Genomic DNA, 16583 nt, shown 5'->3' with positions numbered 1-16583 from the left:
GCAGAAGCCGCAGTAGTAGCAGCAGCCGATTTAGTTTCCTCAACATAACTGAGCAATTTTTTTACACGCCACACCAGGCTGAGGCCAATCAGAAAGCCAAGACCTCCTGCCTCAATGCCTAGGTTAAGATCTACCTACACTGTGACCTGTTTCCGGTGCATACGCTGTTCCCTGACCCCATGGATTTATTGGCAGGCAGGAACAGTGGCCTGAATAAACACAGTATGTTCTCTTTCTTTTTTCTTGCCCAGCCTCCAGTGTCATCAGCACTGTAGGTAGTGTGGTGACACCCAAAAGGACCAAGTTGTACCCCACCAGTGTCCAAAACATCACTTTTGTCAAAATGAACAAAGTCTGGATTCGGGAGTATTTTCAAGCTCCCTGGCTGAGTCTGATGAATTGATCTGGTGACCCATCTTTCCACTATTGCTGTCTGCCTGCCGAACTGCCTACCATCATGTTACCTGATGACAATCATGTTTCTTATGGCTGCTGCTGCTGCTGCTGACAAATGAAGACAGAAAAAAAAAGGAAGTTATTCCAATCCATAGGGATCACAAAAAATCCCAAAGGAGGTGAAGGAATAAGGCGCCGACAGATGGGGGACAGTAGAGATAGGACAAAAATAAGGAATAGGTTAGGGTAGGCAGCTATAAGAGAGTACAGAATTTAATAAAATCAAACACCTGGAACATTAGTGCTGATCAGAACAGGCTGATCAGAAGGTATTACAGACCCCAGTCAAGATAAGGGAACTTATTGCAAATGTGGGCTGAAATAAAAGAACTATAAATACAGTAAAAGTGCATATAAAAGGTATTAAGGAGAAACAGCATAAAAAAGCATTGAAAATCTACAGCAATACAATAGTCAGCACTCAGCCTGTTCCCCCTTTATTTTTTATATCTACCTATTTTGTATCACGACTACCTACAATAAATTTCTGACTGACTTTTCTGTTCAGGGAGTGGCGCTTAGCACTTTTTATTTTCTATATGGTCTACCGCCGCCGTGCGGATGAGGCTCCCCACCACACGGAGACTGGTGCCATATGTTCCTAAGCACTGCTGCTGCCACCATCATGCCACCACTGCAGTCAGGCCACTGCTGCTGTCTGCCCACCAACATGTTCCATACAGCTGCTGCTCCCTCCGTCATGCTGCTACCACCTTCACGCCACTGCTGCTACCTGCCAACAACCATGTTCCTGCTACTCCTTGCTGCTAATCTCCTACTGCCACCACTATCAATGCTACACATCTGCCACTGCTACCCCTACCAACACTACTACCACTACTACTACTACTATTACCACTACTACCCATAGACAGCTGACCTACTGCCTTGTGCTGTATGTTCAATGCTTTGCTGCTTCTGCTGCAGCTACCATGTCAGACATGTACGTCTTATTGCCCTACCCTTTTCACATTTACACTGTAATGCTGCTGCTCCCAATTAAAAGCCTTTTTTTTATAGGCTTGTTAGCAATGAGCTATTTCTCCTGACAACACTTGTGCGTGTCATATGGGTAGGCATTCTGATCCCGTTAAGGCATAATTTTTGGATGCTTGGTCCCTCAACAAGCCACTTAAAAAAAAAAAAACTTTTACCCCAGATAAGGGACAATTTTTGAAAGCTTGGGAATATTGAAAAGTATAACACATGCCATGGCATGGTGTGTTTTTACACACACTGGGGAAAATCTATCATACTGGTGTAAAGTAGAACTGGCTTAGTTGCCCATAGCAGACAATCAGATTCTACCTTTCATCTCGCAATGGAGCTGCGATAAATGAAAGGTGAGATATAATTGGTTCCTATGGGCAACTAAGTCAGTTCTACTTTACACCAGTTGGATAAATCTCCCCCACTGTTTGTTAATAATGTCAAACTTGCATTAACCATAACTATGTACATCAGTGTCACTGTGATATGATTTATAGTTATGAGCGGCATGGGTAATATTCAAACTCGTGATATTTCGTGAATATTTGGTAGAATATTTGTCATATATTCGTGAATTCGAGAATTCAAGATTATATTCTTGATTGCGAAAATTGGCAATGTATATTCGCGTAATGCGTGCAAAATACTGGCGTGGGTCACATATGCTACATTTTTCAAGCTGCTAGAAGTTTCCTGAGACTGGAGAAAATGGTTGGCACGGCAGAACATTACAATAGCTTTATATGCAGATAGAGAGCTCCAATATATTTGCACTAGTTTTTCTAAAAGTTCTAGGAGACAATAATGTGTTATATACCAATTTCCAGGGCAATTGAAGCCCATTTGATTTGGCCCAGGCCTGATCTGAACTTTTTTAACAATTCAGCGAACCTGAACTGAACCTCTACAGGTTTACTCATCTGTCATGTAAAGACACGTTATCCAACCTCTATATAACTTTTTTCTTAATTGCAACCTAAGAGATTAGTCCGCTATAACTGCTGCTCACAGACGTTACATGTTGGCCAATAGATTTTTTTACAGTAGCAGTTCAACCCGTTCGCTACCGATGCCGGCGCATTAACCCTTGCAATGGCCGCGGTCAGTGCTGAACGCAGCACGTGCGGTATCCTCACGTGTGCTGGTGTCCATGAGGTCCCCGCGCTGCTGTGACGGGGACCCCATGGCAGGGAAGGCAGCCCGATGCCTTCCTTAGGCATTGTGGCTGCCTTCTGGGAGAACCTGTGAGATCCAGCCCCCTGGATCTCACAGGCAGGAAGCTTTAAGTGTATTACAGTGTGTAATACACTTACAGCTAATGAATGACAATACAGAAGTATTGTAATGCATTGTAAAGGGGATCAGACCCACAAAAGTTGAAAAAAAAGTAGAAAAAAGTTAAAGAATATATAATTTTCAAAGTTTCAAGTAAAAAAAATAAAAGCGTCCTTTTCCCAAAATAAAGTAAAACAAAATTGTAAAAGATAGGAAAAAAAACCAGTAGACATATTAGGTATAGCCGCGTCCGTATCGACCTGCTCTATAAAAATATCACATGACCTAACCCCTCAGGTAAACACCGTCAATAAAATAAAAACTGTGCTAAAGAAACAGTTTTTTTGTCACCTTACATCACTAAAAATAGTGCCAATCTAACTGTCACCTCATCCCGCAAAAAATGAACCCCTATCTAGGACAAAACTATCAAGACAGAAAGAAGCAAAAATGGTGCGCTCATCTGAAGCAAAAGGAGGATGCATGGACCAGGCCAGGAATCTTGGCATGAGGGTATATATCCAGAAAAAATAAAACGGTCCAACTCCCAAATAACGTGGAATCTTTTAATGATACAGTGCAATAAAAACAAGTACATCCAGTCTACGCGTTTCAGATCTTTAACAATATAGATCCTTACTCATGACAAAAGAGGATAATGTGAGCCAGGACTAAATAGTGACCAGCTGGAGCTCAAAAAAGTGCAAACAGGTGGCGACAATCAGTCATAGCCATACCCTCAGATAGCAAAACCAGATAAGATACATCAAAAACAGATTAAAGGTTAATATGTAAAACATATGGTATATAACTATGTATACAAACATAAAGAAAAAATGAGAAGGATCAATAATGTAGTATTAAATCGTGTCTACAATTTAAACCATTTGGAATGCAGGAACCCATTCGAAAAATCCAATACGATTCTCTATTCAGCAATTTCTTCCTGTAGTCACCTCCTCTGATCGGAGGATTAACTCTTTCCAAACCATGTACCTTCATTCCCTTTGTGCTGCCTCCATGGACTGCCGCATAGTGTGAACTAGCTGCAGAGACGTTTCTGATTAAAGCATGTGGTATATCAGAAACGTGTCTGCAGATCCTGGTTTTAAGACAGTTTGAAGTGCAGCCGATGTATCGGAGGCAGCACAGGGTGCATGTGATGCAATATACCACAAATGTGGTGTTGCAATTGATATATTGTTTAATGTGAAATGTTTTATTGAAAGCAGTTGAACAGACGCGGTCACCAACCTGCATAAATGTACAGCAGGTACATATTTTGTGGCCGCATTTGAAACTGCCAATAAATCTCAGCCATGTTGGTTGTGTAGTGCTGACCTCAGTGAACATAGAGGGACTCAATCTGTTGCCAAGGGTAATGGCTTTTCATGAAATACATTTGGTACCCCCGCTGACAATGTTAGACCATTGACTGTTGGTGTGCAGGACTGACAAATGTTTAGTTACGATCTTGCAAATGCGAGAGAATTTGAGACTATAATTCGTAACAAAGATCAGAGTCGATTTCTTCAGTCCTGCACATCGAGTTATGCTGGATGCAAGTTGAGTTTTTCGAGGAAAAATTAAATCAGTACGAGAGATATCAGCAACATTTTCCCTCATATGTCGCAATAAAGCACCAGAATATTTTCGATCGAAAAGTCGATTCTCAACTGCATCCAACTCCATGCGACATGCCTGATCCACAGAACAATTACGTTTAGTACGAATAAATTCCCCTTTAGGGATATATTTGACTACATGTGGTGGATGACAGGATGTTGCATGCAGGATGGTATTGCCTGCTGTGTCCTTACGGTAAGTGTGAGTAGTCACCGAGTTGTCCCCACTGTTGCCAGATAATAGGAGATCTAAAAATTGAATGGTGGAAGCATCATGGTGAAGGGTGAATTTTAAACCACATGTATTATTGTTAAGGAAGTCTCCCAGGAGAGGCATGGCCACCACACTGTCCCGACCAAACAAACAGCAGGTCGTCGATGTAGCGACCGTACCACTCCAGGCACCCCCCCATGGGTTCGAATGTGAGAAAAGATAACAATGCTCCCACCAAGCCATATAGATATTGGCAAGAGAAGGGGAGAATCTCGCTCCCATAGAAACTCCTGTGAGTTGGAGAAAAAACATTGATCAAACATAAAGTGGTACAGTCGCTACATCGACGACCTGCTGTTTGTTTGGTCTGGACGGTGTGGCGGCCGTGCCTCTCCTGGGAGACTTCCTTAACAATAATACATGTGGTTTAAAATTCACCCTTCAACATGATACTTCCACCATTCCATTTTTAGATCTCCTATTATCTGGCAACAGTGGGGACAACTCGGTGACTACTCACACTTACCGTAAGGATACAGCAGGCAATACCATCCTGCATGCAACATCCTGTCATCCACCACATGTAGTAAAAAATGCCTGTCAATGGGGACGGAGCGGCGGTCCGGCGGCACGGCGAAATAGCGGCAGGACGGATCCGACATGGTGAACAGCATGTCGGATCCGTCATGCCGCAAGTGTGAAAGTACCCTAAAACATAAATACATTAAAAAGTAGACATATTAGGTATCGCCGCATCCGTAACAACCTGCTCTATACAAATACCACATGATCTAACCTGTCAGATGAACATTGTAAATAACAAAAAATAAAAACGGTGCCAAAACAGCTATTTTTTGTTATCGTGCCTTACAAAAAGTGAAATATAGAGCAACCAAAAATATGTACCCTAAAATACTACCAACAAAACTGCCACCGTAGTTTCCAAAATGGGGTCATTTTTTTGAGTTTCTACTCTAGGGGTCTTCACATGTGACATAGCAGCTTAAAATTATCCCAGTGAAATCTGCTTTCCAAAAACCATATGGCATTCCTTTTCTTCTGCGCCCTGCCATGTGCCCGTACAGCAGTTTATGACCACGTATGTGGTGTTTCTGTAAACTATAGAATCAGGACAATAAATAGTTTTGAATAATGAGTTTTGTTTGGCTGTTAACCCTTGCTTTGTTAGTGGAAAAAAATTGATTAAAATGGAAAATCTGCCCAAAAATTTGAAATTCTGAAATTTCATCTCCATTTTCCATTACTTCTTGTGGAACACCTAAAGGGTTAACAAAGTTAGTAAAATCAGTTTTGACTACCTTGAGGGGTTTAGTTTCTAAAATGGGGTCACTTTTTGGAGTTTCTACTCTAGGTGTGCATTAGGGGGTCTTCAAATGTTACACGGCAGCTTAAAATTATCCCAGTGAAATCTGCTTTTCAAAAACCATATGGCGTTCATGTCCTTCTGCGCAATGCTGTGTGCCCATACAGCAGTTTACGACCACATATGGGGTGTTTTTGAAAACTACAGAATTAGGGCAATACATATTGAGTTTTGTTTGGCTGTTAACCCTTGCTTTGCTAGTGGACAAAAATTGATTAAAATGGAAAAGCTGCCAAAAAAGTGAAATTCTGAAATTTCATCTCCATTTCCATTAATTCTTGTGGAACACTTAAAGGGTTAACAAAGTTTGTAAAATCAGTTTTGAATACCTTGAGGGTGTAGTTTCTAAAATGGGGTCCTTAAAATGTGAGTTTTGGAAATTTTCTGAAAAATGTCAACATTTGCTTCTAAACTTCTAACGATCCCAAAAAATAAAATGACATTCACAAAATTATACAAACATGAAGTAGACATATGGGGAATGTAAAGTGGTAACTATTTTTCGAGTTATTATTATCTATTATAAAAGTAGAGAAATATAATTTTTTTGTAAATTTGGCATTTTATTATAAATAAAAATTAAATTCTTTGACTCAATTTTACCACTGTCATGAAGTACAATATGTGACGAGAAATCAGAATGGCCTGGATAAGTAAAAGTGTTTTAAAGTTATTACCACATAAAGTGGCACATGTTAGATTTGCAAAAATCGGCCTGGGATTTAAGGTGAAAAGTGGCTCAGTAGTGAAGGGATTAAGACAGTTTCCTTTGTTATTGTTTATTTTTTAATGCATTAATGCACATTTTTGGAGGGTTTCCTCTATAGAAAAAAAGGATAAAAACACAATGAAAATGTTCAGTGAAAAAAACACTATCCCAAAAAATGCTTATAAACATGCACACATTTTTTAGAATTTTTTACAAGAAAATAGACATCCAGATATAACACTGTGGACCCCAAATGGCAAAATAATTACTATTATAGCATTTATACATTACTAGCAGAAATACCCAGCTTTGCACGGGTATATTTCATCTATTTCATTTTATGTATCCGTGTGTCGAAAAAAGATATCAACTGTTTCCCCCATAACCTCTACAGTACCTGCCACTTTAACAATGACCTCCACAGTGCCGCACTCTTTAACCCCTTAAGGACTCAGCCCTATTTCACCTTAAGGACGGCCATTTTTTGCAAATCTGACCAGTGTCAATTTAAGTGCTGATAACTTTAAAACGCTTTTACTTACCCAGGCCGTTCTGATTGTTTTTTCGTCACATATTGTACTTCATGACACTGCTAAAATTGGGTCAAAAAAGTAAATTTTTTTGCATAAAAAAATACCAAATTTACCAAAAATTTTGAAAAATTTGCAAATTTCAAAGTTTCAGTTTCTCTACTTCTGTAATACATAGTAATACCCCCAGAAATTGTGATGACTTTACATTCCCCATATGTCTACTTAATGTTTGTATCATTTTGGGAATGATATTTTATTTTTTGGGGATGTTACATAGCTTTGAAGTTTAGAAGCAAATTTTGAATTTTTTCTGAAATTTTCCAAATAGCACTTTTTATGGACCAGTTCAGGTTTGAAGTCACTTTGTGAGGCTTACATAATAGAAACCATCCAAAAATGACCCCATTCTAGAAACTAAACACCTCAAGGTATTCAAAACTGTTTTTACAAACTTTGTTAACCCTTTAGGTCTTCCACAAGACTTCATGGCAAATGGACATAAAATTTAAGAATTTCGATTTTTTTAAAATTTTTCCAATATAATAAATTTTTTCCAGGAAAATAACAAGGGTTAACTGCCAAACAAAACTCAATATGGGCTGCCCTGATTCTGTAGTTTGCAGAAACACCCCATATGTGGCCGTAAACTACTGAGGGGAACGCCATATGGTTTTTGCAAGCCAGATTTGGCAGGACTGGTTTTGTTTATACCATGTCCCATTTGAAGCCCCCCGTTGCACCCCTAGAATAGAAATTTCAAAAAAGCGTCCATCTAAGAAAGTGCACCCCTCAAGGTATTCAAAACTGGGTTTACAAACTTTGTTAACCCTTTAGGTGTTCCACAAGAGTTAATGGCAGATGGAGAAACAATTTAGGAATTTCTATTTTTTGGAAAATTTTCCATTTTAACCCATTTTTTTCTAGTAATAAAGTAAGGGTTAAGTGCCAAACAAAACTCAATATGGGTTGCCCTGATTCTGTAGTTTGCAAAAACACCCCATATGTGGTCCTCAACTACTGTTTGGCCAAACGGGAGGACATAGAAAGAGGGGATCGCCATATGGGTTTTGGAAGGTAGATTTTGCAGGACTGGTGTTGTTTATACTATGTCCCATTTCAAGCCCCCCCCCTTGCACCCCTAGAATAGAAATTCCAAAAAAGTGACTCCATCTAAAAAAGTACACCCCTCAAAGTATTCAAAACTGGGTTTACAAACTTTGTTAACCCTTTAGGTGTTCCACAAGAGTTAATGGCAGATAGAGAAACAATTTTGGAATTTCTATTTTTTGGAAAATTTTCCATTTTAACCCATTTTTTCCAGTAATAAAGTAAGTGTTAATTGCCAAACAAAACTCAATATGGGTTGCCCTGAATCTGTAGTTTGCAAAAACACCCATATGTGGTCCTAAACTACTGTTTGGCCAAACGGGAGGACATAGAAAGAGGGGAACGCCATATGGGTTTTGGAAGGCAGATTTTGCAGTACTGGTTTTGTTTATACCATGTCCCATTTCAAGCTCCCCCTTGCACCCCCAGTATAGAAATTCCAAAAAAGTAACTCCATCTAAGAAAGTACACCCCTCAAGGTATTCAATGTGTTCCACAAGAGTTAATGGCAGATGGAGAAACGATTTTGGAATTTCTATTTTTTGGAAAATTTTCCATTTTAACCCTTACTTTATTACTGGAAAAAATGGGTTAACAGCCAAACAAAACTCAATAGGGGTTGCCCTGATTCTGTAGTTTGCAGAAACACCCCATATGTGGTCGTAAACTACTATTTGGCTAAACGTCAGGACATAGAAGAAGGGGAACGCCATATGGTTTTTGGAAGGCAGATTTTGCTGGACTGGTTTATTTACACCATGTACCCTTTCAAGCCCCCTGATGCACCCCTAGAGTAGAAACTCCATAAAAGTGACCCCATCTAGGAAACTACGGGATAAGGTGGTTGTTGTTTTGGGACTATTTTAGGGGTAAATATGATTTTTGGTTGCTCTATATAACAGTTTTTTGAGGCAAGGTAACAAAAAATTTAAATTCTAAAATTATTTCTACATTCGCTATTCAGTTTTGTGGAACACCTAAAGGGTTAACAAAGTTTGTAAAGTAACTTTTGAATACCTTGAGGGGTGTATTTTCTTAGATGGGGTCACTTTTTTGGAGTTTCTAGTCTAGGCTGCATCAGGGGGGCTTCTAATGGGACATGGTGTAAAAAAACCAGTCCATCAAAATCTGCCTCCCAGAAACCATATGGCGTTCCCTTCGTTCTATGCCCTGCTGTGTGGCTATATAGCCACTGTTAACCCTTGCTTTATTACCGGAAAAAAAGGATTCAAATGGAAATTTTGCCCAAAAATTGGTGTTTTGGCACCGTTTTTATTTTATATTTTTAACGCTGTTCATCCGAGGGGTTTGGTCAAATATTATTTTTATAGGGCAGATTCTTACGGACGCGGCAATACCCAATATGTCTACATTTTAAATTTATTTTGTTGGGCGACTATCTAATGTAGGGGCTAATTTTTTGCGGGATGAGATGGCGGTTTTATTGGCACTAATTGGGGGTGCATATGACATTTTGATCGCTCGCTATTACACTTTTTGTGATGTTAGGTGACAAAAAATGGCTTTTTTTTACACTTTTTTTTTTTTAACGCTGTTCATCCGGGGGGGGTTGGGTTAAATGTTATTTTTATAGAGAAGATTTTTACGAACGCGGCGATGCCCAATATGTATGGCTCTCAGACTTTGGAGACACTAAGCAGGCATCCTAAAACTGCGGCCCTCCAGATGTTGTAAAACTACAATTCCCACCATGTCCTGCTGATGGCTGTAGGTTGTCTGGGCATGCTGGGAGTTATAGTTTTACAACATCTGGAGGGCCGCAGATTGAGGATGCCTGCACTAAAACTAATATTTTTTGGGGAAAAAAAATTGTTTCCGTGTCTCCAAAGTCTGAAAGCCATAGTTTTTTATGTTCTCTAGGGGACTGTTGGGGATGATAAAAATTTTGTACTCCATAGAAGTGTGATACTCCCTGAAGCAATCGATAACGCAGAGGCCCAGATGATCGGGGCAAGTGTCACATTGAGTGGTGGTGTCCTTCCGTATCCCCCTCTTGTGACACACTCTGCATCTTTTTTGGGTTCGTCCCTTCTTTCCAGTATGGGGGACCACACCTGGAAAATGTTGGCCAGGGACGATCCGGGCGCCTCCAATTCCCGAGGTACTCCGGCCTGCTCTTTCCCGGTCTGAAAAAATCAGGTCTTTGAGGACTGCCTCATAGAATTGGAGGAATGTCCCTGTGCTGCCAGCGCTTCGGGATAGTACAAAAGAGTTGTACAAGGCAACCTGTACCAAGTAGACCGCAACTTTTTTGTACCATGCCCGGGTTTTGCGCATGGCATTATATGGCTTGAGGACTTGATCAGAGAGATCAACTCCTCCCATATACCGATTGTAGTCGACGATACAATCGGGCTTGAGGACCGTTGCCGCGGTACCTCGCACAGAGACAGGGTGGTGCTGTTACCGTGGATTGTGGACAGTATAAGGACATCCCTCTTGTATCTTATATCTGACCAGCAACAGGTTTCCACTAGTAAGGGCACGGGTCTCACCCCTGGGGATAGGTACCTGGAGGGGGTGGGCAGGGAGGCCACGCTGATTTTTCTGCATGGTCCCACCACGAACGTGGATCTGGCGGCAAGGGACCTGAACAAGGGAATGCTAGTATAAAAGTTATCCACGTAAAGGTGGTAACCCTTATCTAGCAGTGGGTACATAAGGTCCCACACGAGTTTCCCGCTAACACCCAGAGTGGGGGGACATTCTGAGGGTTGAATACGGGAATCTCGCCCCTCGTACACACAAAATTTGTAAGTGTACCCTGAGGTACTCTCACAAATTTTGTACAGCTTCACGCCATACCTCGCCCGCTTAGTGGGAATGCATTGGCAGAAACTGAGTCTCCCCTTGAACGCAACGAGAGACTCATCAACCGCGACCTCCCTTCCAGGTACGTAGGCCTGCTCAAATTTGGCCCCGAAGTGATCGATGACCGGCCGTATCTTATACAGACGGTCATGGGCAGGATCACCTCGGGGGGGACCTCAAACCGGGGACGTGTCATGACCATACTGTAGAGTGGGGTCTGGTAGAGAACGTCCCCACTCCAGTATTGCATGACACTGGGTTTTTGCACTAGACCCATGTGCAGCACGAGGCCCCAAAATGTCCTCATCTCGGCTGCACTGACCGGCGTCCAGCCACCGGGTCTAGCCAAAAATGAGCCCGGGTGCTGAGCAACGAACTGTTGGGGGTACAGGTTCGTCTGCTCCACCATCAGATTCACAAATGGGTTACTGAAAAAAAAAATAAAAGTCCATTTCAGTAAACCCCACTGTGGGAATCTGGATTCCTGGATTACCAACAAAATCCGGAATCTCGGGCTCAAAATCCACTGGGGGACACCAGCTAAGTTCATCGGCAGGGGGCTCCGGTGGGCTTATTTGTTGGACCGGGAAACCAGTACGAGCCCCAGGGCAGCTCGTACTAGAGTGGGCCACAGGATCCCTAGCATCTGGGGCCCCTGGATCCGCCTGGCGGCGTCTCCGCCACCTTGGGGGCTCATCGTCATCAGATGATGAGGAGGAGGATGCGGATGACAAGAGGAACGTGGGGTCATCCTCATCCTCACTGGGCTCTCGGAGCCGGAGGCAATCTGGTGGGGGGGACTGGGGGGGGGGCAAGTGGCAGGGGGGTCTAGGGTCTCAAAGCCAAAAAAACTATAAGTTTAGATAAAGTTTTTTTTTTCTAACTAACTTTTCCCTCCTATCCCTGCCTAACGGTGCCTCTCCCTCACTGACCCTAACCTACCTGGAGGGTGATGGGTGCAGGAGGGTGATGGGTGTCGATTGGGGGATCTCAGGAGTGTGGTGAGGACGGTGCTGCAGGGTGCTGGTGCAGAACAGGAAGAGGAGGGGAGAGAGGAGCGCAGGAAGTTTGAATCTCGCGCCTCTCTCCCCTGCACCAATCAGCACCCTGGACAGCAGTTATCAGCACCATGGCCAGCACCGCCTCTCCAAATCTTCGTACTGCGATTGGTGGTGTGTAATCACACCACCGATCGCAGTCTTTTTCCGTTTCATCGGCTCACCGGAGACCCGAATGGACCGGAAACGCAGCAAACCGCAGGTCTGAATTGACCTGCGGTTTTCTGCGATCACCGATACGGGGGGGTCACATGACCCCCCTGGCATTCTGACAGGATGCCGGCTGAATGATTTCAGCCGGCATCCTGTTCCGATTAACCCCCGCGGCGCCGCAATCGACTCGGGAAACATGCCGTACCGATACGTCATGCGTCCCTAAGGGGTTAACAGTGATCTCCACAGTCACCGCCCCTTTAACATTGACCTCCACAGTAACCGCCTATTTAACATTTACCTTCACAGTGCCTGCCCCTTTAACAGAGACATCCACAGTGCCTGCCCCTTTAAAAGTGATCTCCACAGTGCCTGCCCCTTTAACATTGACCACCCCTTTAACAGGGCCCTTCATAGTGGCTGCCCCTTTAACAGTGACTTCCACAGTGCCCGCCCCTTTAACAGGGACCTCCACAGTGCTCGCCCCTTTAACATTGACCACCCCTTTAATAGTGACCTCCACAGTGCCTTCCCCTTTAACAGTGACCTCCACAATACCTGCCCCTTTAACAGTGACCTCCACAGTGCCCGCCCCTTTAACATTGACCACCTCTTTTACAGCGACCTTCATAGTGACCGCCTCTTTAACAGTGACCTTCACAGTGCCCACCCCTTTAACAATGACCTCCACTTTCTTTTGTAGAATTATCACAAAGAGAAAAAGCACAGAGATTATTATGGTTTCGGTATTTACAGTTAAAATCTGCACTTTTGAGTATACAGGAGAAAAATAGGCTTCAAATAGACACTTTAACACAATTTAATGAGTGGTTAGGGAATTTAGATCAGAAGATGAAGATTTCTCACCTCTATAAAAATTTATTAATAACTCGATTTGGAGATACTTCTTCTCCTGGTCAGAGGACTTGGAAAAATGAGTGTCCAATGATCCATGTGGATGATCAGCAGACGGTAACTTTGAATTTAAAATTGGTTTCACATAATTTCAATCACGTGGTGGTGCAGTTTAATATTCTACATAGACTCTATGTTACACCTATCTGGCTTAATAGATGTGGGATTAGGAAAAACTCTAACTATCCTAGGTGTGATGTCCCTGAAGCGGACTATCTCCATATGTTTTGGTCCTGTGCAGAACTGAAACAGTATTGGGGAGCTATTCATAAATATATAAGGGAAACTGAAGGTGCGGATCCCTGTTTCTGCTGAATGTTGGGTACTAGGTGAGCTGGCCATGGTGAGCTATCAGCAATATAAAAAAAAATCTTTTACTCAAGATAATGTTTTTGGCACGTCTTTTGATAGCACGTTCCTGGTTTTCGCGAAAGAGTCCCACTATGAATACATGGTTAAATCTGGTAAACATTACTAAGAGATATGAGTATATTCTGTATAAGCAGAGAAACATGGAGAAAAAATGGATTGAAATCTGGGGAGACTTGAATCCATAGAACTTCCGGTCCTCACTTGTCACCACTTTCCTCGGTCTTAGAACCGAGGACTGGAGGTGAATGTAGATGCATCGCAGAGGGGGGTAGGGTTGTGGGGGGTTTAAAGAAAAATGTTGTTAATGTTATTTTTATATAACGTGTATTGCCGGATGATTAATAAAAATATTTTAAAAAATAATAATATTTGGCCCTGACACACACACGTTATTGCAGCACAGATGTGACAATTCACTGTAGGGACCATTTATAGGAAAAATGTGAATAAATTAGGGAACAAAAAACAAAAAAAATAAAAAATGACCGCCACTTTAACAGTGACCTCCACATTGCACAACCCTTTAATAGTGCCCACCCCTTTGACAGAGACCTCCGCAGAGCCTGTCCCTTTAACAGTGATTTCACAATGGCCGCCCCTTAACAGTGACCTCCACAGTGCCCGCCCCTTTAATAGTGACCTCCACAGTGTCTGCCTCTTTAACAGTGACCTCCACAGTGCCCATTCTTTTAATAGTGCCTGCCCCTTTAACAGTGACCTCTACAGTGTCCGCCCATTTAACAGTGACCGCTACAGCGCCCCCCCCCTTTAATAGTGACCTCCACAATGCCCAACCCTTTAACATTGACCACCCCTTTAACAGTGACCTTCATAGTGGCCACCCTTTAACAGTGACCTCCACAGTACCCACCCCTTTAACAGTGACTTCTACAGTGCCTACCCCTTTAACAGTGACCTCCGCAGTGCCTGCCCCTTTAACAGTGACCTTCACAGTGCTCGCCCCTTTAACAGTGAACTCCACAGCGTCCGTCCGTTTAATAGTGGCCCCTGCTCCCCATGCATGTAGCAGTGTAGTTGTGCTGTCATACGTCATATGACTGAATATTTAAGGACCTGAGAACTGCTAAAACCTGTGATCAGTTGTTATGGTAACCTGGAGTAGGACCTGCGAGCTTCTATTGGCTAATAAGGGACATGTGATCATGTAAATGACAGTTTGGATTTCAGTGAAAGGCTTGCTGGCTTGTAATGGCTAATGCAGGTCATTTTTGGGGAATATCTCAGGAACGGTAAGTCCTAGAGAGCTGAGACCAGGTCTAAAACTTTCCCAGACACCTGATGTATCTGTGTGCCAAATTTGGTGAAGATCGGTGCAGTTGTTTGATCGCGCATAAAGAACGTCCAGACAGACGTCTAGACAGACAGACAGAAACTCTTTATTTATTTATATAACTATATATAAAATAATTAGATATATAATATATAAACATTTATACATTATAGGCATGGTAAGAATGTCAGACAATTCAATGTAGTTCCTCAGTAAGACACAGCTCATGGGTGCTGCTAAGAAACAGAGTCATTTTTAATGTGACAGTCAATAAGGTCATGTCATGGGGCTCTGCTGATTGTAGGGGAGTACTACGAAAGGCTGTTTTTTTCAGACTCTCTAATGACCTCATATTGTAACAATTCTGCATCCTGCGTTAATGGGTCAAAACTGCAATCATGAAAAACTAAACATATTTGTGACAATATAAAAGAACATACAATTTAGGAAACAGAATCCAGTTTAATAGGGGGAGAATTCAAATGTGAATAGCCCAAGGACAGCTGAGATGACAAATCTCAACCTGCTTAGAAATCAATGCAATCTCCTCACACCCTGACACTACAAGGTGGGTGGAGGGGGAGAAAGGACATTATGTATTCCTCACCACAGGTCAGTTGCTTAGCGACTGCATCACGGCTAATTGAAAGCGCAGAGGATTACTGACTGCAGGACCACTGGGCCAGGGAGAGGCAGATGTGAAGTCAGATGTAATCTCGTCGAGGGATGAAAGTAAAGACCCCATGTCCCTCTCTTACAGCTAACCCTCCCCTCTTGCATATCCCAGCAATACAAGGAATGCAATGACTTGCCACTGGGGCATTATAGACATGCTTCTGCACATCAATAGGTATATGAAGAAAGAAATAAACAGATTACAGCAGTGTGGGCACATCGAGTTTTCAGCATCATTACAGTATGTTGACATTCTTGCATCAGGTTGTGCAGTGTCTGTAAATATGGGCTTTAGGACACTGTTTGTTCAGTATACTCAGAAATAATTATACTATGTTATACTATATGTACTGTATATCGGATGCTTAAAAGTAATTAGCAACAATAAAAGCCTATGTTATGCTAATAACTAAATTCACAGAAAAATGATAATAAGGCTGAGTTCACATCAACGTTTAGCTTTGCGTTCTTCCGATCCTTTAGAAGAACAAGAAAAAATATGGATTCGTTATTTTGAGCACCAGTTATGAAAAGTTTCCATCAAATTGTGTCACTTTTGTCAGGCATTAGTTATTTTTGACAGGAGAAAAAGTCATGTATCCCGTCAAAAATAGCTGATCTCTGACGAAAGTAACACAAACTGAAGCAAACCGATCATAACTAATGCTCAAAAAAAGATGAATGAGTTATTTTCAGTGCAAACTGAGCATAACTGATGCTCAATATGACGGATCCGTTTTTTTTTCATTATTTTTCTGTTCCTCTGAAGGAGAAAAATTTGAGATGAGCAAAGTTTTAGTGATGATCGAGCACCAAAGTATTCGGGAGTTCGGGTGTTCGGCCCGAACATATTGCTATATTAGTGTGCTCGACCAAGCACCCGAATATAATAGAAGTCATTGGAAGCCATTTGAAAAGGTCAGAAAGTGACAGAAACACCACTAAAATGGATCGGGAACAGCATGGGGACGATGTCTAGATGCATATTGGACTC

This window comes from Bufo bufo, chromosome 11 (genome assembly GCF_905171765.1).
Source record: "Bufo bufo chromosome 11, aBufBuf1.1, whole genome shotgun sequence".
NCBI classification, from domain to species: domain Eukaryota; kingdom Metazoa; phylum Chordata; class Amphibia; order Anura; family Bufonidae; genus Bufo; species Bufo bufo.
The sequence above is the reverse complement of the archived record's forward strand: the minus strand, read 5'-3'. Positions refer to the sequence as shown.